This window comes from Syngnathus scovelli, unplaced genomic scaffold, assembly GCF_024217435.2.
Source record: "Syngnathus scovelli strain Florida unplaced genomic scaffold, RoL_Ssco_1.2 HiC_scaffold_43, whole genome shotgun sequence".
NCBI lineage: Eukaryota > Metazoa > Chordata > Actinopteri > Syngnathiformes > Syngnathidae > Syngnathus > Syngnathus scovelli.
In genome coordinates this window covers 269,986-296,892 of record NW_026061528.1, presented here as the reverse complement: position 1 = coordinate 296,892, position 26,907 = coordinate 269,986, and the positions used below count along the sequence as shown (strand labels likewise).

Sequence of the window (26,907 nt, the reverse complement as noted above, 5' to 3'; positions counted from 1 at the left end):
AAATCCAACAACCAGCGTGATTGATATTTCCAGTGACTGGGAATTCTGGAGAACCATTTAGTCGACTAAGACTAGAATTTATATTTAGTCGACTAAAACTAGACTAAGACTAAAAGAGTCCAGATGACTGACATAAAACTAAGACTAAATAGCATTGTAGTCTAACGACTAAATACACACTTGCAATTAACACTGTTGTACATAAAAGTCCCCTCTTCAATATGTAAAAATTCATCCATCCATTTTCTGCACCATTTTGTCGCAATGGCGGTCACGGGCGTGCTGGAGCCTTTCCAGCAGTAGGCGGGAGACACCCTCAACCGGTTTCCAGCCAATCGCAGGGCACACAGAAACAACCAACCATCCGCACTCGCAGTCCCACCTTGGGGAAATTTGGAGTGCTCAATCGGCTTTATCAAGCATGTTTTAGGGATGTGGGAGAAAACCGGAGTACCCGGAGCAAATCCCTGAAGCCTCGGAGAGAACATGCAAACAGGGAGGGTCAGCGGGGGAATTGAACCGGCACCCTTCTAACATAACACATGCTAACATATGTAAAGATTTTACGATGCAAATGTCCCCTCTTCAATATATAAACTTTGCGCAAGTCCCCTCTACGATAGGAAAACATCGCACCAACAAAAAATGAAATGTCGGAAAAGTGCCCTATTCAATAAGTATAAATCAGCTTGAAATTCAATAAAGCAGAGTGTGTAATATTTTGTTTGTCTTGAACATTTTACAATGCACATGTCCCCTCTTTAATATATAAACTTCGCGCAAGTCAACCTCTATGATAGGATGACATTGTACCAGCAAAAATAACATGTCAGAAATGTCAGGTATGTACATTATTTGTATGGACAGAAAAGTGCCCTATTCAGTCTGCAAAAATCAGCTTGAAAGCAGAGTGTGTAATATTTTGTTTGTCTGAACATTTCACAATGCACACGTACCCTGTTTAATATATAAACTTCGCACAAGTCCCCTCTAGGATAGGAAGACATCGCACCAGCAAAAAATGAAATGTCGGAAAAGTGCCCTATTCAATAAGTATAAATCAGCTTGAAATTCAACAAAGCAGAGTGTGTAATATTTTGTTTGTCTTGAACATTTTACAATGCACATGTCCCCTCTTTAATATATAAACTTCGCGCAAGTCAACCTCTATGATAGGATGACATTGTACCAGCAAAAATAACATGTCAGAAATGTCAGGTATGTACATTATTTGTATGGACAGAAAAGTGCCCTATTCAGTCTGCAAAAATCAGCTTGAAAGCAGAGTGTGTAATATTTTGTTTGTCGGAACATTTTACAATGCACACGTACCCTCTTTAATATATAAACTTCGCACAAGTCAACCTGTCTTGACAATGTACCAGCAAAAATGAGATGTCGGAAATGTCAGCTATATGCATTATTTGTATGGACAGAAAAGTGCCCTATTCAGTATGAAAAAAAATCAGCTTGTAAGCAGAGTGTGTAATATTTTGTTTGTCTGACATTTCACAATGCGCATGTCCCCGCTTTACTATATAAACTTCGCGCAAGTCCCCTGTATGATAGAAAGACACTGTACCAGCAAAAATTAAATGTCAGAAAGCTTTGTCAGATAAAGGCAACAGGTAAACACAATTTGTATGTCCAATCCGTGCATTTTTTGACTATAATAGATTCATGAAAGAGCTCAAAATGATCTTCTGTTTTTCTTAATTTTTAAAAGTATAAATCTCCTGAAGTATTTCTGAAGTATTTCCTTTAAAACACACATTTAATTTAGTGTTTATTTCTTTTTAAGGGTATAATTAACTTAATTAATCACCTACAATGTTAAGCTGGAAACTTCACTAAAGCTGAGTCTGAAAGGCTGCCTAAGGCAGCGGTCCCCAACCTTTTTTGCACCACGGACCGGTTTAATGTCAGACAATATTTTCAAGGACCGGTCTTTGAGGTGTGGCGGATAAATACAACAAAAATAATATGATATGACCTGCATGAAAACGTTGGTATTTATTAAATATAATAATAAACACGAATCCACTCTACCTGTTTGCTTCTACAGCAAACTTTTTTTCTCTTTTTTTAAAAGAGAAATGCCCTCTTGAATACGTAAAAATCAAAATCAATTTATTATTAGTATTTAACATTTTGCTTGTCTGTATTGACTGTATTTTTTGACAATATTAAAGTCAGAAAGGACTTTAAAATGTTTTTCTGTTTTGCTTAACAAGCTATTAGCAATCCATTTGTGAAACAATGAATACAGGCAGCTCTACTGCAGTACATGGATGTCCTCCCTTTGAGATGTAAACGTCACTCAAGGAGGAACGTCCCCTGTTTGTAATTTCCTCAAATCAAAACATTTTGGGTTTTTTTCAGTAATATTATGACCAAATATCTTCAAAATAATATTTCTGTTGTGTCTGTGTACTGTTAAAACGACTGGAACCTAAAGTCCCCTGTCAACAGGATACTACCATGGGTCCCCTGTGATGCCGCTTTGCGTGTATGTGTGTGTGTGTGTGTGTGTGTGTGTGTGTGTGTGTGTGTGTGTGTGTGTGTGTGCGCGTGCGTGCGTGCGCGCGTGTGTGTAAGTGTGAGTACGTGTGTGTGTGTCTATTCCATGGTGTAATGGTTAGCACTCTGGACTCTGAATCCAGTGATCCGAGTTTTAAGTTTCAGTGGTACCTCAAATAATTGGTCAAATAGTATTTGATAAAGTAATCACATGTTCTCCGAGTTACAATGTCAACTGGTGGAACTTACTTTAGATCTTGGATGGTTCGAAAGCTAATGCTCTTCTAGATTACCATATAATGTTGGCATGGTGTGATTGTGAGCACTCTGAATCTAGCAATACAAGCTCAGGTCTTGGTGGAACTTACAATTTGTAGTCATTTGTCTGGAACAAAAATTTGGAAATTCCAATCCAGTACATTGTGTACAGCACTATGAGTGTGTAATCACTGCTTCCACTAATTTTGTCAGTTTAGTAAAATGAGCGCCTTAGAGAGTGCATTGTGCTTAGAAAAATGATGCCCCTCCTTCTGTCACTGCCAGGGTTCCATAGTGTAATGGTAAGTACTCTGGACACTGAATCCAGCATTCTGAGTTCAAGTCTTGGTGGGACCTCAAATATATTGTCATATAGCTGGGTAGAAATTGTGAAATGGTTGCTTGTGTGCTGCCCCATGAAAGCCTATGCTTCTATACACCTGAGGGTTCCTTGAACACTCAACTCTGAAACCAGTGATCCCAGCTCAAGTCTCGGTTGGACCTCAACCCTTTGGTCATATACGGTCATATGCAAAAGTTTCATTACTATGCAAAATCAATTTCAAGATTTTCCTTTATAAATCATTGGCTGTTCAGATCAGCAATATCAGTTAAATATATCATATAACGGACAGAGACAAAGATATTTGAAAAGTGAAATGAAGTTCATGGGAGTTACAGATTTGTCAAGAAGAATGGTCCAATATACCTTCAACCAGAATCCACACTCACATTAGAAGCAGCTATAGAAGCTTTAGGAAGTATCTAGAGCAGTGGTTCTTAACCTTGTTGGCGGTACCAAACCCCAGCAGTTTCATATGCGCATTCACCAAACCCCTCTTTAGTGATTTTTTATTTTTTTTTTCAAGACAGAGATGTTTTTACTGGTGCACAAAATGAGCCGTGCATAAACATCACCTTGTTCAAAGAATAAAACAAACACAATGCATGAATTCACAACAAATGACATACCAGCAAATCAGTGTGACTTCTGCTTTTGCCTTTGCGAGACCAGTTCAGATATGTGGATATATAAATCAAGTGTGTTCGGACCTCTGCAGTGGAGGCTCTGTCGAACCCCTGAAAACCACTCACCGAACCCCCAGGGTTTGACCGAACCCAGGTTAAGAACCACTGGTCTAGAGGCTGTTATTTCTGCAAAAGGAGGATCTACTAAATTTATGTACCTGCCTACCTTTGTTGAAATAATGATTGCACACTGTCTGCAAATCCAATAAACTTCTTTTCACTTCTCAAATATCACTGTCGCCATCCACCGTGTATGGATTCGGGCTAGCCCCCAAGATTAAATTGGGCTAGTTGATCAACAGCAATGTTTTAAAGAAGGGTTCGTCTGGGAGTTGAACCCAGGACCTCCCACACCCAAAGCGAGAATCATACCCTTGGACCAACGAACAAGAATGAGGGCTTGCGGACCATGTTACATTCCGTGTAACGTTGGCCTGTCAAACGCTCCACATAATGATAGACAACAGTGTTTGCAAGAGGAGCTTGTCCGGGAGCTAAACCCAGGCAATCATGCACCCAAAGCAAGAATCATGGAAGAATCATTCCCCTGTACCAATGAGCCCCATAGTCGACCAGCTGACCCCGTTACATTCCGATTGGTAGCCCATGTGACATGGACCTGAAGACTGAATGTCAGTGATTAATGGAATAAATGGAATCTGGTTGGCCTAATGCTCCTAATTCCCTAACTTCAAGCCCTAACGCTAACTCTAAAACCCTAATAATAACCAAACCCTAATAATTAACCCCTAACCTGCTAACTCGCTAACGGTAACCCCCTCACATTTAACCCTAACCTTCAATGCTCCCCCTAAAGGTAGTGCCCTCTAAACTTGAAGGCAGGTATATATGAACCAGACCAGCAGATTGTCCCATTTCAGTACTGTTTTAGAAACCTTTACAGATGGTTAAAATCCACATAATAGGTATATGCGCATGTGTTCCGTGAGCGTTCTCCTTTCTGTCCCCTCCCTTTCCTTTCTTCCGCCAAGCAGTGCATCTTGCCCCAACACAGGGCATGTTCCTCGTTAGTATCGTGAATAGTATCTCTGCTTGTTGCGTGAAAGACCGGGGTTCGCTTTTCAACCCAAGTGCGTTAACCTATGTTTGCAGCAGAGTTATTATATAGCTGCATTGGTTGTGCGTGCGTCTGAACTTGAGTGACCTGTAAGTTTTTCAAATTGAACTGAAACTTTCATCTGTAGCCACCTTCTACTAAATCAGTGGTCCCCAACCTCTTTTGTGCCACGGACCGGTTACGTGTCAGAAATATTTTCGTGGACCGGCCTTTATATAAATAAATAACACATTTATACACCGTATGTTTCGGACTATAAGTCGAGGTTTTTTTTCATACTTTGGGTGGGGGGGCGACTTTTACTCAGGAGCGACTTATATGTGAATTTTTTCACAAATTTTTACTTTATCATTAACACTTTACTTATTTACTAGTATAGTTGATCACTTCACATGTTATTTTCACTTTTTAACCGCATGAGGGGGCACTATGGCTGTGGAATAATTGGAGCCTCACTGACAATGAGTTCCATTTACTGACTTCCGAAGTCGGGAGATTTAGTGATTTGGAGTTATACAGATTATTCGATAAACTTGTTATTTATTTTATAGTTATTTGATATGTAGTTTATTTAGAGTAGCAACGTGTATGTTGTTAGACTTCAGTAGTTTCCGATTTTTTAGGGAGGCCGTGAAGGCAGCAGGGCGTGGGGGGGGCGGAAAGAGCGATCCTGGGCGCTTGCGTGTGTTGGCTCACATGTTGAGCTCTTGATTTGTGAAATAAAGAGCCGGCCTGTTACCAAACCCACGTCTTGCCTGGTACTTCTGTAACGCTACGATATAGTTATATATGTAGATCTGTGGAATAATTGGAGCCGCCAACTGAAAATGAGGCTGACATCAGCGCCGCACGTAGGTCCGGAATCGACAGCTGTTTATTTTGGGTTTTTTTTTACACATAGGATGAATATTCCGGTGGATTTAATGATTTGGAGTGACACGGATGGTTTGTTAAAATTGATGTTTATATTACATTTATTTGATATATCTAGTCTGACGTCCGTGGCACACGTATTCTTTCCGGCGTCAATTTTTTTTTCTTTTTTTTTTTTCTCAAGTGACACGGAAGACGAAGATTCTGATGGATTTATTGATTTGGAGTGACATGCATGGTTCGATAAAATAGTTGTTTATATTTTTGTTATTTCATACATAGTTTATATATTGTTATATGGGCCTGTAGCAAAATTTGAACTGCAACGCGCCGCTGACATCGGACTTGTTGACTTGACTTAAATCACTGACATTCAGTCTTCAGGTCCATGTCACATGGGCTACGAATCGGAATATAATAGGGTCAGCTGGTCTAGTATGGGGCTCATTGGTGCAGGGGAATGATTCTTGCCTAGGGTTCTTTGATTACCCGGGTAAAACTCCCGGACGGGCTCTTCTTTGAAACACTGTTGTCTATCGTTGTGTGGAGTGTTTGACAGGCCAATGTTACACAGAATGTAACATGGTCTGCAAGCTTTCTTTGAGGCTCGTTGGTCTAGGGCATGGGTGTCAAACTCATTTTTGTCGCGGGCCACATTGTAGTCAAAGTTTCCCTCGACGGGCCATTATGACTGTCAACCCAAATAAATAAACGCCTCATATTATATACAGTATAAGCTACAAAACAAACTGACAAATAATTGCTTTTTCAAATCAGACTCGTGGAAACTTTTCACATATTTCAAAAATAATTTTAAGAAGATTCTTAAAAGTTCCGACAATTTGCAATGTTAGTATGACATAGATTTAATGCACAATTTGTCGTTGCGGGCCACAGAAAATGATACGGTGGGCCATAACTGGCCCCCGGGCCTCGAGTTTGACACCAGTGGTCTAGGGGTATGAATCTTGCTTTGGGTGTGAGAGGTCTGGGGTTTAACTCCCAGATGATCCCTTCGTTAAAACATTGCTGTTGATCAACTAGCCCCATTTCATCTGAGGTGCATGTCACATGGGCTGTCAATTGAAACAAAACGGGTTGTGTTCATTTACCTTGGGTCTCTTGAATCTGTTGTTTCGATTCTCATCACTTGAATCTGCCGTCATGTGTCATCCATTGCGCCACTCACCCTACAAGACTGTATCGACTGTAAACTTGTGTGGAAAACTGTCATTGTCCAAAGGAAGGCTGTTTAGCAACAGTGACCAGCAGACAAATTCAACAAGGTCATTTGATTATACCATAACCCGGATTCGAATCGAACATTAACCACTACACGATCATGGCCTGTATGCAGTAGCGTTAATAAGATGCACATGTTGGCCATCATCGTATAGTGGTTAGTACTCTGCGTTGTGGCCGCAGCAACCCTGGTTCGAATCCGAGTCATGGCACACTCCAATTACTGTGTGGAATTTGTCCCTTTCTTACTATTGCTAAACAGCCATCTTTTGGACAATGACGATTTTCCACACGTTTGCGGTCGATAGCCTTAACTTGTAGGGCGAGTGGCGCAATGGATAAAGCATCATGGCGTATTCAAATAATGTCACCCATTTTTTATTTTTTTTTTCATTTTTGCAAAAGCTTACAAGCCACATATTCCCGTGGGGCTCGTGGAGCAATGGATAACGAACACATCTGTCTACAGATCAGAAGATTCCAGGACTCCTGGCCAGCTCACATGCCATTTTGTGGTCAACATTAGCTATGTGTAATTTCTGTGAACTATTGGGTTGAAGTAACTCACAGACACTGTCAACCAATAGTCTTTCCAATTTTGTCTCATCTCGAGACTTAGGGATCATCGGATCTGCGTAGTTATTGGATAGTTCCACCAACATTTTAACATCAACAATCTTTCATGGTCTGCTTGAGTGTCGTGGCTGAAGATCCTAGAGAAAAGACCCTAAACATGCAACTGCATGTTGGCCATAATATAGCATTGAGGCGGCTGCAACCCCAGTTTGAATCTGGTTAATAGCCGAATGAACTTGTTGCAGTTATTTTTTATTCACCCTCAACAGTCTTACGTTGGACCATGACAAATTTACATACACGCAAGCTTACAGAAAATGACAACTTCCCGTGGGGCTAGTGGCTCGTTCCTTGCTCTGAACGGACAGCCAAAACGATTCCTAACACTTACTAATCAAGTCCTAACCAATTCCTGTGTGTGTATGGGGGAGGGGGGGGGGGGCAAAGGAACCAATCAGATGGCCCGAATCCATGCATGGCCGATGACGGCAGTGATCAACACAGTGATATTTGAGAATTGAAATGAAGTTTATAGGATTTGCAGACAGTGTACAATCATTATTTAAACAAAAGTAGGCAGGCGCATACATTTGGAAACCCCAACAGAAAAATGACATCAATATTTAGTAGTTCCTCCTTTTGCAGAAATAACAGCCTCTGAACCCGTGGTTCTTAACCTGGATTCGGTCAAACTCTAGGGGTTCGGTGAGTCGGTCTCAGGGGTTTAGCAGAGCCTCCCTCCACTGCGGAGGTCCGAACACACCTGATTTATAAATTCGTGATAACGCATATCTGAACTGGTCTCGCAAAGGCAACAGCAGAAGTACTACTGATTTGCTGGTATATCATTTGTCGTGAATTCATGCATTGCGTTGGTTTTATTCTTTCAACAAGGTGGTGTCCATGCACTTCTGCATAAGTTCCGCTCTAGTCTTCTGGCCCAACTCTTTCGTACATATGATGACCATGGAAAGTTCTTTGCGAATGATCAATCTTTGCCTTTCATGTTCATCGGGACTACCCTTTTAATAGGTACCTACACTGTGTATTTGGATAGAGACTGCTGAAAGGGGACACATATATGCCTCGTGAACTACATGCATTACTGCGGGTGAAGAAGAGTGAACAAATAAGTCAGCAGACAAGCTTGCCGATTTATTAGTGCCCAGAAGAGCAGCACTCTGTTCCGTACTGTAACCTGCTAGGTTTGTTCCCGGTTCTTTATCTTTAATGCTCGATATGCTAACAGCAATTACCAAGAGGCAGCCTTCACAGTTTAACTCTTTAATGTATGCCAGAATGATCGATGCACAGCTGTGGAGCCCTTTCTGCCAGATGCGAAAGAAGGTCCCTCTCTCAGCGCCAAGGTTCCTGCTCTTATACTACTCTGGCGACTCTGCCTAATCTGTATGATAACGTGTGACCTTGTCGTCTTAACTGAGAGCGAATTCTACATATGTGCAAAGGGTGTCATAGAGAAGAGAAAGCTAATAAAGCAAGAGAAGGGTTGCAGCGATATAACGGCATAGCTCAAGCTACCCAGCTAAACACATGTGCCAAAGAGGCCTATTCTAACAAACCGTTGGTGAGAATGGCTAGAGATAGACTCTTATTGTTCCTCCCCACGGAAATCTTTAGTAAAAGGCGAACGATTTATTCGATCTGAAGAGAAAAAAGAATGAGCTGATAATCTGGGTGAAAACGGGCCACCCCACTGCTGGTCTCACCAAATTCACAGGCGGTCTCACACTCAAATTGCAGCAACCATTCCTTCTAATACAAACAATAGACGTTCATAGATTTACTATACTTAGAAGGCCTCAACCTAAATAGAAGGTTTAAACGAACGAGTATTTTGTGTTCATTAATGTCTTTTTTACTTAAAACATTGTTGGCGCACAGGATTGTAGGTACCTGATCGAACACATTCTTTCAAACAGCGATTGGGCGTCTATTTTGAGTATTGAAGGTAAAAACAGTTGTATGTCTTGGTACGTGTACTTTTGATATCAGAGAATGGGAAATGATCCCATCTCTGTGTTTTATTTGAAAACATGTGATTTCATAACGACACAAATCGGGAAAGAAAATACGATCGTAATTTCTCAAATGATTTCTCAAATTTCAGAAGTGCTCTATATCTCTCGTGTCGCAAATAATTGAGGCTTTTGTCGTTGCAGTGGAGGTGAATTTGGAGTGTAATTCACCTCCACTGCGACGGTGGCGTTCGAGATTTGACATTTGAATATAAATCTGTCCGTTACATTCCGATTGGTAGCGAATATGACATGGACCTGAGGACTGCATTTTAGTGATGAACGAATTTTGATTAATATCATAGCCGGTTTGGGCGTGCCCTTTCAGGGTCATATTTTGTTTCTACCGCTGCCTCGTGGCAGCCAGGCCTAAAAAAAGATGGGAACACCTGAGGGAGGGAGTTTCACCAAGATGAATTTGGAAGAACTTTATGAAATAAAGTTGATGTTAAAACATAGGTGGACGTAATGTCTGGAAGCCTGCGTTCAACAGAAGGCTGTTTGGCAACAGTGAACAACGGACAAATTCAGCAAGGTAATTTACTGACGCCATGACCCAGATTCGTTCCGGTGATGCTACGGCCACAACACTATACGATCATGACCAATATGCAATCGCATACAATAAGTTTAGGGTCTTTTCTTTAGGATCTTCAGCCAAGACACCCATGAAAGAATGTTGATGTTAAAATGTCGGTGGAACTATCCAACTGTGCAGATCCGATGATCCCAAAGATTTGGGGTGAGACAACATTGAAAAAACGTTTTGCTTTGTTTACAGTGTCACTTATTTTGTGGCTTACCTTTTCTTCGTTACACATCTAAAGTATCGTATCATTTTACCTTGCGGCTTATACTACACCGTACATACCATATCACGTCGCCTATTCAACTCATGCATGAGATGCGATGGCTGAAATATTTAGGCGATGGGTTGCTACTCCATTGTGCTCTCCACTCATCATTTCATATCACATCCTCGTCGGGTTCATTCACATCCAAAGTATCTTGGCACAACATACGTAACATGACTTATCAACACAAGACGAGGTGGCCGAGAGGTTAAGGCGATGGATTGCTAATCCGTTGTGCTCTGCACGCATGGGTTCAAATCCCATCCTCGTCGAAGGCTTGCTTTGAGAGAATATTTGCCACAAACTAAACAGGAAAGAGGGTTCTTACCTGTGTATGTGTTTTGAACTGTCGCTTCTCTGAGAATCTTTGACCACAAACTGAGCAGGCAAAAGGTTTTTCTCACCAGTGTGGGTTCTTGTGTGTCTTTTGAAGTTTCCCATCTCTGAGAATCTTTGGCCACAAACTGAGTAAGAAAAAGGCTTTTCACCTGTGTGTGTTCTTGCATGTGTTTCTAAATTTACCTTCTGAGAGAATCTTTGGCCACAAACTGAGCAGGAAAAAGGGTTCTTACCAGTGTGGGTTGTTGTGTGTCTTTTCAAGCTTCCTTTGGCCACAAGCTGAGCAGGAAACATTTTTTTCACCTGTGTGTGTTCTTCCATGTGTTTTTAAGTTTACCTTCTGGGAGAATCTTTGAAATTCTGCTGGAATGTAATGGGGTCAGCTGGTCTACTATGGGGCTCATTGGTGCAGGGGAATGATTCTCGCCTAGGATTCTTTGATTGCCCGGGTTAAACTCCCGGACGAGCTCTTCTTTGAAACACTGTTGTCTATCGTTGTGTGGAGTCAAAGTCAAAGTCAGCTTTATTGTCAATTTCTCCACATGCCAAAGACACACAAAGAAACCGAAATTTCGTTCCCCCCTATCCCACGATGACAAGACATGGCTCACAACAGACAAACAAGTAAACAAGTATAACAAAAGCGTGCTGAATAAATAATGAATAAATAACACAACAATAAATAAATAAATAAATAAATAAATAAATAAATAAATAAATAAATAAATAAATAAATAAATAAATAAATATATAAATAAATAAATAAATAAATAAATAAATAAATAAGAGGAGCAGAAAAAAAAGGAGCAAGTGCGCGTACAGCAGACATTCCCGAAAATAGCGCAACAGTGCCGCACGCTACGCAGAAGGGGGTAGCGAGTTCAGGGCCCTAACAGCCTGGAGAAAGAAGCTGTTGGCGAGTCTGGTGGTGCGGGAGCGCAGGCTCCTGTACCTCTTCCCAGAGGGCAGAAGGTCAAACAAAGAGTGAGCCGGGTGACTCACATCTCTGGCAATCGAGGTTGCCTTGCGGGCGAGATGGGAGGTGTTAGAGATTTGCTCACTCCAACTTATTTTGCAAGAACCACACGGAAGACAAGGCAAGTTCTTTTAGACACCTGCAGGTGGAGAGTTCACTCGTTGAAGGAATGAAGTCTAAAAGTCTCCTCCCTGCAAGGGCATATTTATTAGGAAGAACAGAGTGGGGGTGGGAGTGGACAGGTTTGGTGAACCCCCGGCCTCTGATAAGATCAGAGCAGGGGGTGTTTTACACTATTGTGGGAAACAGACTCTGCATTGTGAGGGCCAGACGTGATTGATTTAATTATTACATTGTGAGGGCCAGACGTGATTGATTTAATCATTACAGTCTACATTCCAACATAATCATAGGATCAAACTAACCTGAAAACCCTAACATCTCCCTCCTGATTTATCATATGATTATGCCACCCCAAACAACAACGATAAGCAAGAGAAAAAAAAACATATATACGTATAATGAAGAAAGTAGAATGGTAAAAATAAAAACAACAAACAATGATAGCAACACCTTCCAGTGAAGATGAGGCATTACCTCAAACTTATTGTGTAAGCGAAAAACCTGCTGGCCAGATGTTACTAGCAGGAAAATTCTTACACGGTCCCTTTGCCTAAGACGACCAGAATGCTATCAATAAAAAATAAAAAGAAAAACACAGAAACAGTACATCATTGTATCCATCACTTGCGAAGCATTTTCGATGGTCAAATCATCAAGTTTCTGTAAAACATGCTCAACAGAACAGCATCTACGCAATCCACGTCTCATTATCATTATCACATCTGTCACGTCTAAGAAGTTGTATATGTGCTCGCATTTTCGTCAGCTGCTGATGTTCTAGTCTGTAGGTGAGGTCTGTCACACACACTGGCGCACACACTCGTGTCCAGTTGGCAGGCAGCATCGAACAACTCCTGTGACCACAAAACCATGATCCGTACTGAACAGGCACGTGCACTCATAGGATGCAGGTGAGGCAGTGCCTCTGAACTTCTGGATGAAGTAGGTCCCGTCCGATGGTGCAGCCATGTTGGTAGTAGAGCCCTTACACCTTGAAAACGGCTCTCTCATCCTGGCACACAGCGGTGATGTCCAAAGCTCCCATCCAGTTTCCTCCTGGAGAGCAGTCGTCGTTAATGCATTTGTGGGTCCTGCAACCTTGGGTGCAACATGTGTAGTCAGCAAGACTTGGAATGGTCCCTCCCGTCGTGGCTGGCCCAGTTCCTTCCTTTGATGACCTCGATGTAGACCCAGTCTCCTGGATTGATGGGGTTGTCGACCTGTGAGGAGGAAAGATCAAGCGGCAGTAAATTTGTCTTTGACACAGTTTGAGCGTCCTGATCATATAATCTGCCAAGGACTGCTCTTCATCTGTTGTTTGCAACTCTCGTAGTCAATTGTAGTGCCCATTTAACTGGCAAATAGGAATGTTTGCGGGAAGAGTTTGAACACTTCCTAATGATTCCCTTTAACCAAAAACTATTTATGACAGGGGCGTTCCCATTTATTGCCTCCTGGTTTAAAAGAGATTGTCTTATCCATGCCTTCTTTGTCCTCACACGCTCGCACCCACACAGGGTGTGAACACACACACACACACACACACACACACACACACACACACACACACGCACCCACGCAGACAAAGAGATTCTAATCCATCTCTCATGTAGCTTCTCTTGATAGAATCTCCTATTGGTAAATGTATAGAAGACGTTTTAGCATATAATCCCATACTCTGCTCTCTCACTTCTACTTTTTCATGTCGGTGCAGTCGTAGGTGGCCCCTATTGCAGTCATTGTCTTGTTAACTGTCGCCTTGTGACTCCTATGCATGACTGTGTGAATGTCAAAAATTGAACGTACCTAACTTTCTGACCATCCAACCTCCACTGTGGTATAAAAAACCTTACTATTGTATTGAGTAGGTACATTGAGCAACCTAGCTTCCTCCTGACTGCCAACTGTCCTGTTCTAAAATTTATAGAACTCGACCTCTACGTCTTAAGCTTGATGAGCCAAAATATAAGATCTTGCTCTTGTTTCCTACCGTTTTAGCCTATTTGTTTTATCCAAATCCGTTCAATCTCTGATTATAATCTGTAGCCCTACGTATTTTTCAAATTTTTATTTATTTATTTATCAAATCTCCTCAGTTCTGTCAAACTCAGTGCACAATGAACCTCCCTTCCACTTTGAACCAAGCTCCACCAAATTTGGGAACGCCGTAGCAAGGAGTGCGATTTGGTTGTCAGACACTCCAAGTCCATATCTTTTTGCCGCACTTCACCCTATCAAGTTGGTGTTCTTTTGTTGTTGCTTCAGAGCGACCCCATCCATCACTCTTGAATGAGTCCATTGTTCAAATGAGTCAATTTTCATCATTGTGAGTTCCTCCGCTTTCCACTGTCTTTTCTCGTCCCCGAGGATGTTGTATTTCCTCTGGAGTGTACTTGTCCTCCTCCAAGCACAACAGCAGTCTTTTCTTGTCCTTCGCCAAAGGTCAAAGGTGCTTCAGAGCCAGGCACCATTTTGTGGTTGTTCACGGCTGCAGGCGAAGTCTTGGATTGGGTTTCAGGGGCCCTGACACTGAGAATGACAGGCTGGTTTGAACACTTGTAAGACTATCTCCAAATGTAGCTGCTTCCATCAATTTGCTGATAATGTTTGTTTACCAAACTTCAAATTCTTCTAATAACGGAGGTCTCGTTTTTATATCGTAAATCCTGCAACTCATCCTATTTTTTTTTTTTTTGAGCTACATTTTATCTATCTATAGTTCCAATTTAATCGGACAGTATGTTGTCTTCAGTATCATTATTGAAAATCAACTCATCGAGGTCTGCTTTCCACATCAAGCCCTGATCTGTATGTCTTGACCTATCACATGTTATTGTCATGCTTGCTCAAAAATGTGACTTAGAGTATGGTGCTGTGAATTCTCAATCTCCCCAATGAAATTGGATCCCACCTCGTAGTTCTTATCGTTCTCATGTTCCTGTTAGCCTGCAATTGTCCAAATCAAAAATGTTTTCTTTTAACTGTCTTTCTTTTGAACCTCTAAATCTCTCGTGTTGCTAACCTATCTACACCAGAACAAAAAAATTACCACAATATAACACCAAATGTATTCGAAAATTCATTGTCATAAAGTGTTGTATTATTACTATCTTCCACTATCTGTCCTACTCACTCCCCCCCTTTTTGAGGCCTGGCAACGCCCATGCCTCACACCTTGACAAACTTTTTGGGAGAATGTGTTCTTTACTACATACGATTCCATCATTATTTAATTTGACTTACTTTCCAAAACGCTTCTCAATTTCTCAGTTCACACATCTTCTACATGTGTTACTGGTTCTCCATTTTTTTTCTAGTTAATTATCAATCCAAAAGCTACGCGTTTCTTCCTAACATTCAACCTGCTCAAAATCACTCTTTCATCAAAGTCGCTCTACTAATTCTCTATAGTAGTCGCCAAGGACTTCAACCATTCAACCTGTAATTTCTTTTCATTCAGGCTATCATTCATCAATGTTCATTTGCATCTCACACGCAGTCTCCAAAAAGGAGTCTTTCTATCACATTGGTCCCAATTCATCCAAGCTCACCACACAACATTCATATATCATTTTCAATTTAGCTTTCCTGGTAGAACAATCCACCAATTCAAAAAAAACTTAACTAAAACAAACAACTGGCAAATTAATCTGAATTTTTTCTTTGTTTTTAAATTTGAAGAACTCAATCTCTCAGATTTAGCTTGCATTTAGAATTTTGTATAATCTTATAACACAACCAATCAATTATTCCTATTAAATGTAGCATTGCAAAATCTTAAATTCACAATTTAGCTTCTTCCAATTCTTGAAAGCATGTTCTGTCATTTTTTTTTTTTTTTTTTTTTTTTTTCCGAATTTCTCATGTGGGCTCGACACTTTACATGCACTAGTGTGGATTAGTTTCTGCTCGCAAACAGACTTCTCTCTTTTTCCTCTCATTTTTATCTTTCAAAATCATTTCTGTTCTGCGGTGCAAATTGGATAGACCACAGTCTAGCAAATTTTTTTTATACTAAAACTTTAGCCAATGTTCATCATTTTAACATATACGCACACACATGCACAGCTCTCGCATGCAAAAGGTAGTTCCCAGCAACAATGATTCGTCACAGGCTGGCCATTTCCTGTGGTCGATCATGAGCTGGTCCCTCCCATGCACACGAGGACAGCACATTCTAATTTTATTTATTTATCTTCTAGAAGCAAGTTGCATTTCTTTACCACTTGATTTGCATATTTTAACTTCAGTGTAACACAATTTGATCCCTATTCATTTGTAATTGGGCCTACAAACAGCATTGTCATACTTCTTGTGTGAACAGGATTTCTAATAATCTAAAAAAAAATTCTAATAATCTGACAATGACATGTTTTGCTGTCATATGGGCATCTATTCTTTCTTTCTCTGTATGAGCATAAGCGGTCAAAGAGGAGGAAGCTTGTCATGCTAAAAATGAGGCTTTTCCTCTTTTCCTTCCTCCACCCTTTGATTGATATTGTTTTGCAAAACGACACACTCTTGCTAAGTGTCCTCGTTTCCCACAGTTCCAACAGTTGTCAGAATCTCGCGGGGGTTTTGAATTATATGGCGGCCTGCGACCTTGTTGGCCTCTACCTCTCCCTCTGCCTGCTGGGACCCTTGGAAGAAGACTGTTGTATCTTCATCTAGTTCATCATCATCATTATCTAGATGAAATACATCAGAACTTTTGCCTTTTTTGATCACCTTTTCAGCATGTCTGGCCCATTGCATTTCAAATCTCAATTGAATGGCGGCCTCATCACTTTTCAACTTTCTATCTTTTGTCTTTTGGATTTGTTCTCTTCTTTCTTGTGAAGCTTTCAACCACATTTTAGCACAATCCAATTCACTCTCTTTTCTTTTCTTTTTCAGTCCTATCTTCCTAGCCACACTGTCCTCCAAAACTTCAACCACTATCTTCCACACTTCAACTTTCAACTTCCCTTCTACACCATACTTTTTCTTCCACTTTGGCATGTATTGCATACAATTAAGAAATCTACTCGCCATGTACTTCTCATCTCCGTCAAGAGGCAGAGATTTACCGTTTTTATTTCCCATCTTAATTTTAGTAGCTTAAGGTTTTACAATTTTTTTTCAATTTTTTTTTTTTCTTTGAGGATCCTCAATGCAGGTTTAAATTGACCTTTCAACAAATTACTAGCCTGTTTTATTGCCATGGATCAACGCTAGAACTGCTTTTTAGTCAATTTATCCTACCAGTCACACTCTCAATCACACAAACGCCAGCGCTTTTTTAGGCCTATCCAGGGATGGGTGTAAAACCCTCCCAAACAGCTTTGGAAAAACGGACAAAAGAAAAAATCTACGCCCTTCTTCAATTAAGAAAAAGAAGCTCTGTTTTTCTTAGCCCGTTTCTTCCACTGGGACTTGAACCCAAGCTATTCTTTGGCTTGGAAAAACATGCAAAGAAAAATCTACGCCCTTCTTTGATTAACAAAAAAGAAGCTCCGTGTTTCTTAGCACGTTCCTTCCACTGGGACTTTAACCCAAGCCAGATCCCTCAGCTCGGAAAAACAGACAAAGAAGAGTCTACACACTTCTTCGATGAACGAAAAAGAAGCTCTGCCTTTCTTAGCCTGTTTCTTCCACTGGGACTTGAACCCAAGCTATCTCCCGTGCACCTCTATGTGTTATGCGTTTAACAACACAACACAATTTCAAGAACTTACTTGTCCCCTGGTTCGTTGCACTGCCGGGTCCCGTCAATCCACCTCTGTCAGACGAAGGCAGACCTAAGATGCTGGCCCAGCGAAGAATTTCCTTCCCAGGTCTTTCTTTACCAGGTCCGGCTAGTGGACGCTGGCCCGTCGACGGTGTACAGCGCGTCGTCCTCCGTCAGCCAGATGATGGGTATGAGGGTCCCGGGTTTCGGCACCAAAATGTTAGAGATTTACTCACTCCAACTTATTTTGCAAGAACCACACGGAAGACAAGGCAAGTTCTTTTAGACACCTGCAGGTGGAGAGTTCACTCGTTGAAGGAATGAAGTCTAAAAGTCTCCTCCCTGCAAGGGCATATTTATTAGGAAGAACAGAGTGGGGGTGGGAGTGGACAGGTTTGGTGAACCCCCGGCCTCTGATAAGATCAGAGCAGGGGGTGTTTTACACTATTGTGGGAAACAGACTCTGCATTGTGAGGGCCAGACGTGATTGATTTAATTATTACATTGTGAGGGCCAGACGTGATTGATTTAATCATTACAGTCTACATTCCAACATAATCATAGGATCAAACTAACCTGAAAACCCTAACAGGAGGTGTAAATGTCCTTCAGGGAGGGGAGCGAAGCACCAATAGTCTTACCAGCCGTATTCACTATGCGCTGCAGGGCCTTCAAGTTCTGTTCAGTGCAGTTACCACCCCAGACAGCGATGCAACTGGTGAGGACGCTCTCAATGGTGCCATGGTAGAATGTAGACAGGACTGCCTGAGGAGCACATGCACGCCTGAGCTTCCGCAGGAAGTACAGGCGGCGCTGAGCTTTCTTTGCCAGTGACGAGGTGTTTGCGGACCAGGAGAGGTCCTCACTGATGTGCACCCCCAGGAACTTGGTGCAGCTCACCCTCTCCACCACAGCACCGTCGATGATCAGCGGCAGGTGTGTTGTGTGACCCTTCCGGAAGTCAACAATGATTTCCTTGGTCTTATTGACGTTCAGCAGGAGGTTGTTGTCCCTGCACCACGTGGTCAGAAGGTCAACTTCCGACCTGTACCGAGTCTCGTCGCCTTTCGTGATGAGACCCACCAGAGTCGTGTCGTCAGCAAACTTCACTATGTGGTTGTCGCTGTAGGTCGCAGTGCAGTCATGCGTCAGCAGGGTGAAGAGCAATGGACTGAGCACGCAGCCCTGGGGGGCCCCCGTGCTCAGCGTGATGCTGGCGGAGATTTTGTCGCCAACACGCACCACCTGAGGCCTCTGACAGAGGAAGTCCAGTATCCAGTTGCAGAGGGAGGTACTGAGGCCCAGCTCATCGAGTTTGCAGATGAGTCGCTGCGGCACAATGGTGTTGAAGGCAGAGCTGAAGTCCACAAACAGCAACCTCACATATGAGTCCTTTCTCATATGACAGGCCAATGTTACACAGAATGTACCATGGTCTGCAAGCTTTCTTTGAGGCACGTTGGTCTAGGGCAGGGGTGTCAAACTCATTTTTGTCGCGGGCCACATTGTAGTCAAAGTTTCCCTCGATGGGCCATTATGACTGTCAACCCAAATAAATAAACGCCTCATATTATATACAGTATAAGCTACAAAACAAACTGACAAATAATTGCTTTTTCAAATCAGACTCGTGGAAACTTTTCACATATTTCAAAAATAATTTTAAGAAGATTCTTAAAAGTTCCGACAATTTGCAATGTTAGTATGACATAGATTTAATGCACAATTTGTCGTTGCGGGCCACAGAAAATGATACGGTGGGCCATAACTGGCCCCCGGGCCTCGAGTTTGACACCAGTGGTCTAGGGGTATCAATTTTGCTTTGGGTGTGAGAGGTCTGGGGTTTAACTCCCAGATGATCCCTTCGTTAAAACATTGCTGTTGATCAACTAGCCCCATTTCATCTGAGGTGCATGTCACATGGGCTGTCAATTGAAACGAAACGGGTTGTGTTCATTTACCTTGGGTCTCTTGAATCTGTTGTTTCGATTCTCATCACTTGAATCTGCCGTCATGTGTCATCCATTGCGCCACTCACCCTACAAGACTGTATCGACTGTAAACTTGTGTGGAAAACTGTCATTGTCCAAAGGAAGGCTGCTTAGCAACAGTGACCAGCAGACAAATTCATCAAAGTAATTTGATTATACCATAACCCGGATTCGAATGGAACACAACCATTAACCACTACACGATCATGGCCTGTATGCAGTAGCGTTAAATAAGTTGCGCATATTGGCCATGATCATATAGTGGTTAGTACTCGGTGTTGTGGCTGCAGCAACCCTGGTTCGAATCAGGGTCATGGCATACTCAAATAACTATGTGGAATTTGTCCCTTGCTCACTATTGCTGAACAGCCATCTTTTGGACAATGACGATTTTCCTCACGTTTGCGGTCGATAGCCTTAACTTGTAGGGCGAATGGCGCAATGGATAAAGCATCATGGCATATTCAAATAATGTCACCCATTTTTTTTTTGTTTTTCATTTTTGCAAAAGTGTTACACACAAGTTTATAAGCCACATATTCCTGTGGGGCTCGTGGAGCAATGGATAACGCATCTGTCTACAAATCAAAAGATTCCAGGACTCCTGGCCAGCTCACATACCATTTTGTGGTCAACATTAGCTATGTGTAATTTATGTGAACTTTTGGGTTGAAGTAACTCACAGACACCATCAAAAAATAGTCTTTCCAATTTTGTCTGATCTCAAGTCTTAGGAATCATCGGATCTGCGTAGTTATTGGATAGTTCAACCAACATTTTAACATCGACATTCTTTCATGGTCTGCCTGGGTGTCGTGGCTGAAGTTCCTAGAGAAAAGACCCTAAACATGCAACTGCATATTGGCCATAATATAGCAATGAGGCGGCTGCAACCCCAGTTTGAATCTGGTTAATAGCAGAATAAACTTGTTGCAGTTATTTTTTATTCACCCTAAACAGTCTTACGTTGGACCATGACAAATTTACATACACACAAGCTTACAGAAAATGACAACTTCCCGTGGGGCTAGTGGCTTGTTTCTTGCTCTGAACAGACAGGCAAAACGATTCCTAGCATTTACTAATCAAGTCCTAACCAATTCCTGTGTGTATGGGGGGGCAAAGGAACCAATCAGATGGCCCGAATCCATGCATGGCGGATGATGGCAGTGATCAACACAGATATTTGAGAAGTGAAATGAAGTTTATAGGATTTGCAGACAGTGTGCAATCATTATTTAAACAAAAGAGGCAGGTGCATACATTTGGAAACTCCAACAGAAAAATGACAGCAATATTTAGTAGATCCTCCTTTTGCAGAAATAACTGCCTCTAAACCAGTGGTTCTTAACCTGGATTTGGTCAAACTCTAGGGGTTCGGTGAGTCGGTCTCAGGGGTTCAGCAGAGCCTCCACTGCGGAGGTCCGAACACACCAGATTTATAAATTCGTGATAAAGCATATCTGAACTGGTCTCGCAAAGGCAATAGCAGAAGTCACACCGATTTGCTGGTATGTCATTTGTCGTGAATTCATGCATTGTGTTGGTTTTATTCTTTCAGCAAGATGGTGTTCATGCACTTCTGCATGAGTTCCGCTCTATTCTGGCCCAACTCTTTCGGTGCAGCCGTTGTACATATGATGACCCTGGAAAGTTCTTGGCGAATTATCCATCTTTGCCTTTCATGTTCATCGGGTCTACCATTTTAATAGGTATCTACACTGTGTATTTGGATAGAGACTGCTGAAAGGGGAAGCATATATGCCTCGTGAACTATATTTATTACTGCGGGTGAAGAAGAGTGAACAAATAAGTCATCAGACAAGTTTGCCGATTTATTAGTGCCCAGAAGAGCAGCACTCTGTTCCGTACTGTAACCTGTTAGGTTTGATCCCAGTTCTTTATCTTTAATGCTCGATATGCTAACAGTAATTACCAAGAGGCAGCCTTCACAGTTTAACTATTTGATGTATGCCAGAATGATCGATGCACAGCTGTGGAGCCCTTTCTGCGAGATGCGAAAAAAGGTCCCTCTCCCAGCGCCAAGGTTCCTGCTCTTATACTACTCTGGGCCGCCTTTCTGCAAGGAGGCGACTCTGCCTAGCCTGTGTGATGACGTGTGACCTTGTAGTCTTAACTGAGAGCGACCTCTACATATGTGCAAAGGGTGTCATAGAGAAGAGAAAGCTAATAAAGCAAGAAAAGGGTTGCAGCGATATAACGGCATAGCTCAAGCTACCCAGCTAATCACATGTGCCAAAGAGGCCTATTCTAACAAACCGTTGCTGAGAATGGGTAGACGGGGAAGCCTGTAAGTGAGTCCGTCACTCGCATACTCCATCGCTTCTCGGCCTTTTGGCTAAAATCAAGTGTAGTCTCGGTTCTTGGGTTTGAGGGATTAAGAGAGCTGATCATAGAAGAGAGAATTTTAACCATAAAAGCGGTGCCAAAGAGGCCTATTCTAACAAACCGTTGGTGAGAATGGGTAGAGATAGACTCTTATTGTTCCTCCCACGGAAATCTTTAGTAAAAGGCGAAAGATTTATTCCATCTGAAAAGAAAGAGAGATCTGATAATCTGGGTCAAAACGGGCCACGTCACTGCTGGTCTCACCAAATTCACAGGCGGTCTCACACTCAAATTGTAGCAACCAGTCCTTCTAATACAAACAATAGACGTTGATAGATTTACTATACTTACAAGGACTCAACCTAAATAGAAGGTTTAAACAAGTATTTTGTTTTCATTAATGTCTTTTTTACTTTAAACATCTTTGGCGCACAGGATTGTAGGTACCTGATCAAACCTTCTTTCAAACAGCGTCACCTATCGATTGGGCGTCTATTATGAGTATTGAAGGTAAAAACAGTTGTATGTCTTGGTACGTGTACTTTTGGTATGAGAGAATGGGAAATGATCCCATCTCTGTGTTTTATTTGAAAATCTGTGATTTCATAACTTTATTCAAATCGGGAAACAAAATACGATCGTAATTTCTCAAATGATTTCTCAAATTTCAGAAGTGCTCTATATCTCTCGTGTCGCAAATAATTGAGGCTTTTCTCGTTGCTGGCATGGTTTGGAGTGTAATTTACCTCCACTGTGATGGCGGCGTTCGATATTTGACATTTGAATATAAATCTGTCAATTTACTTTAGAAAGTAAATGTTGTTTTCTAGAAATCTATACTGAGATGTATGAGGAACAACAATCGGGCGTATTCTTAAAAAGACAGACCTATAGCCGACAAAAAGGTTTTGATACGTTCATATCATATGACGAGTCAGGAACGTGGTAATTCCATATTATTTTGCATTGACTAATTTGGTTAATACAGTTTAGCAAGCAAATGCACAGTTCCATAGTACAGTTAATAACATGCTCAAAAGCATTCAGTGTGTCACAGCACCGCAGACCTAAACTCCATGTGCGTACGACTGCGTGTGATTTTTGTTTTAATCAGAAAGACCAGGGGAGAGCGCGAACGCAGTCCACGACTGTTGTGTTTATACGGAGTAGAGATGAACGCGAATGCAACTTCTTTATTCAGCAACTTTTTATTTTCTCCCCACTCATGTCTTACATAGCAGTACAATGCCCCTGGCGCACCACAGAGCCCCCAACTGTCAACATTATTTGAGACCTCCAATAACAAACTATATAATATTATAGTTTCAACATACGATAATACCACATCTCCCTTTTTCCAGGGATCATAGGGTAGACTGCCTTTGTCTCGTCAGACCTTAGAGCAGTGGTTCTTAACCTGGGTTCGATCGAACCCTAGGGGTTAGGTGAGTCGGCTTCAGGGGTTCGGCAGAGCTGGGAAGTCATTGCCCCGCCCCCGCCCCGCGACCCCCCCCCCCCCCCGCCCACGGATGGCTGAACACACCTGAATATCATGTAAATTCGTGATAACGCATATCTGAACTGTTCTTGCAAAGGCAACAGCAGAAGTCACACTGATTTGTTGGTATGTCATCCCCCCCTATATAGAGGGGTTCGGTGAATGTGCACATGAAACTGATGGGGTTCGTTTAACCCGCCCCCCAAAGAGGGGTTTGTTGAATGCACATATGGACCTGATGGGGTTCGGTACCTCCAAAAAGGTTAAGAACCACTGCCTTAGAGGATTATTCTGCCTCTTGTGTAGAAAGGTCTGTTCCTAACTTTTGCCAAGGTCTTTCAGGGCACCCTGATGGCACGAGTGCCTCTTTTGGGTTGTGTCGCTCTTGTATGCATGTCCTGCAGTTCAGTACCATTTTGTTCACTTGCTGGCTGAGTCCCGGCCACCACACAGATTGACGTGCACGTGATTTACATTCCAGGACACCTAAGTGTCCTTCGTGTAATTTGAACAGCACGTCGTTCCTCATTGCGGAAGGTATTACCAGTCGTGTGTCCTTTAGCATCTTTCACTGTTAATGTGGCTCGCTCCGGCCAGTCATTTTTTAGCGCTGGTTCCTGTTTTGCATGTGCTGGCCATCCTTCCATGCACATGGTCATGACACGCGAGCAGACACTGTCGGCTTTCAACTGCTCTTTCAGGTTTTCTGTATATGATGAGCTGACAGGTAGACTCTCAGTGACACAGTCCACAAATATGTTTGTGCTCTCCATCAGCTCCTGGTCATCAGTGGACATGCGTAATTTTACAGGTTGCACGTGAAAGTGTGTCTGCTGTCCAAAGCGACTTTCCTGGTACGTGCACGATGGAGTATGAGTAGCGCATCACCCTCATCATTTATTAGTGCCCAGAAGAGCAGCACTCTGTTCCGTACTGTAACCTGTTAGGTTTGATCCCAGTTCTTTATCTTTAATGCTCGATATGCTAACAGTAATTACCAAGAGGCAGCCTTCACAGTTTAACTATTTGATGTATGCCAGAATGATCGATGCACAGCTGTGGAGCCCTTTCTGCGAGATGCGAAAAAAGGTCCCTCTCCCAGCGCCAAGGTTCCTGCTCTTATACTACTCTGGGCCGCCTTTCTGCAAGGAGGCGACTCTGCCTAGCCTGTGTGATGACGTGTGACCTTGTAGTCTTAACTGAGAGCGACCTCTACATATGTGCAAAGGGTGTCATAGAGAAGAGAAAGCTAATAAAGCAAGAAAAGGGTTGCAGCGATATAACGGCATAGCTCAAGCTACCCAGCTAATCACATGTGCCAAAGAGGCCTATTCTAACAAACCGTTGCTGAGAATGGGTAGACGGGGAAGCCTGTAAGTGAGTCCGTCACTCGCATACTCCATCGCTTCTCGGCCTTTTGGCTAAAATCAAGTGTAGTCTCGGTTCTTGGGTTTGAGGGATTAAGAGAGCTGATCATAGAAGAGAGAATTTTAACCATAAAAGTGGTGCCAAAGAGGCCTATTCTAACAAACCGTTGGTGAGAATGGGTAGAGATAGACTCTTATTGTTCCTCCCACGGAAATCTTTAGTAAAAGGCGAAAGATTTATTCCATCTGAAAAGAAAGAGAGATCTGATAATCTGGGTCAAAACGGGCCACGTCACTGCTGGTCTCACCAAATTCACAGGCGGTCTCACACTCAAATTGTAGCAACCAGTCCTTCTAATACAAACAATAGACGTTGATAGATTTACTATACTTACAAGGACTCAACCTAAATAGAAGGTTTAAACAAGTATTTTGTTTTCATTAATGTCTTTTTTACTTTAAACATCTTTGGCGCACAGGATTGTAGGTACCTGATCAAACCTTCTTTCAAACAGCGTCACCTATCGATTGGGCGTCTATTATGAGTATTGAAGGTAAAAACAGTTGTATGTCTTGGTACGTGTACTTTTGGTATGAGAGAATGGGAAATGATCCCATCTCTGTGTTTTATTTGAAAATGTGTGATTTCATAACTTTATTCAAATCGGGAAACAAAATACGATCGTAATTTCTCAAATGATTTCTCAAATTTCAGAAGTGCTCTATATCTCTCGTGTCGCAAATAATTGAGGCTTTTCTCGTTGCTGGCATGGTTTGGAGTGTAATTTACCTCCACTGTGATGGCGGCGTTCGATATTTGACATTTGAATATAAATCTGTCAATTTACTTTAGAAAGTAAATGTTGTTTTCTAGAAATCTATACTGAGATGTATGAGGAACAACAATCGGGCGTATTCTTAAAAAGACAGACCTATAGCCGACAAAAAGGTTTTGATACGTTCATATCATATGACGAGTCAGGAACGTGGTAATTCCATATTATTTTGCATTGACTAATTTGGTTAATACAGTTTAGCAAGCAAATGCACAGTTCCATAGTACAGTTAATAACATGCTCAAAAGCATTCAGTGTGTCACAGCACCGCAGACCTAAACTCCATGTGCGTACGACTGCGTGTGATTTTTGTTTTAATCAGAAAGACCAGGGGAGAGCGCGAACGCAGTCCACGACTGTTGTGTTTATACGGAGTAGAGATGAACGTGAATGCAACTTCTTTATTCAGCAACTTTTTATTTTCTCCCCACTCATGTCTTACATAGCAGTACAATGCCCCTGGCGCACCACAGAGCCCCCAACTGTCAACATTATTTGAGACCTCCAATAACAAACTATATAATATTATAGTTTCAACATACGATAATACCACATCTCCCTTTTTCCAGGGATCATAGGGTAGACTGCCTTTGTCTCGTCAGACCTTAGAGCAGTGGTTCTTAACCTGGGTTCGATCGAACCCTAGGGGTTAGGTGAGTCGGCTTCAGGGGTTCGGCAGAGCTGGGAAGTCATTGCCCCGCCCCCGCCCCGCGACCCCCCCCCCCCCCCCCGCCCACGGATGGCTGAACACACCTGAATATCATGTAAATTCGTGATAACGCATATCTGAACTGTTCTTGCAAAGGCAACAGCAGAAGTCACACTGATTTGTTGGTATGTCATCCCCCCCTATATAGAGGGGTTCGGTGAATGTGCACATGAAACTGATGGGGTTCGTTTAACCCGCCCCCCAAAGAGGGGTTTGTTGAATGCACATATGGACCTGATGGGGTTCGGTACCTCCAAAAAGGTTAAGAACCACTGCCTTAGAGGATTATTCTGCCTCTTGTGTAGAAAGGTCTGTTCCTAACTTTTGCCAAGGTCTTTCAGGGCACCCTGATGGCACGAGTGCCTCTTTTGGGTTGTGTCGCTCTTGTATGCATGTCCTGCAGTTCAGTACCATTTTGTTCACTTGCTGGCTGAGTCCCGGCCACCACACAGATTGACGTGCACGTGATTTACATTCCAGGACACCTAAGTGTCCTTCGTGTAATTTGAACAGCACGTCGTTCCTCATTGCGGAAGGTATTAC

The 26,907-nt window shown here is 42.2% G+C and overlaps 2 non-coding genes and 2 pseudogenes across 2 annotated transcripts; 1 reads left to right on the top strand and 3 right to left on the bottom strand.

The window, feature by feature from the left end:
- Positions 1 to 9,146: 9,146 nt before the first annotated feature.
- LOC125968061 (U5 spliceosomal RNA) lies at positions 9,147 to 9,258 on the bottom strand. The gene has a single exon (XR_007481036.1). It is a non-coding gene; the product is annotated as a U5 spliceosomal RNA (small nuclear RNA).
- Positions 9,259 to 10,656: 1,398 nt separating this feature from the next.
- Positions 10,657 to 10,738, top strand: trnas-gcu (transfer RNA serine (anticodon GCU)). The gene has a single exon. It is a non-coding gene; the product is annotated as a tRNA-Ser (tRNA).
- An 11,327-nt stretch (positions 10,739 to 22,065) lies between these two features.
- Positions 22,066 to 22,173, bottom strand: LOC125968058 (U5 spliceosomal RNA; annotated as a pseudogene).
- A 2,801-nt stretch (positions 22,174 to 24,974) lies between these two features.
- On the bottom strand, positions 24,975 to 25,082 carry LOC125968062 (U5 spliceosomal RNA; annotated as a pseudogene).
- Positions 25,083 to 26,907: the final 1,825 nt, after the last annotated feature.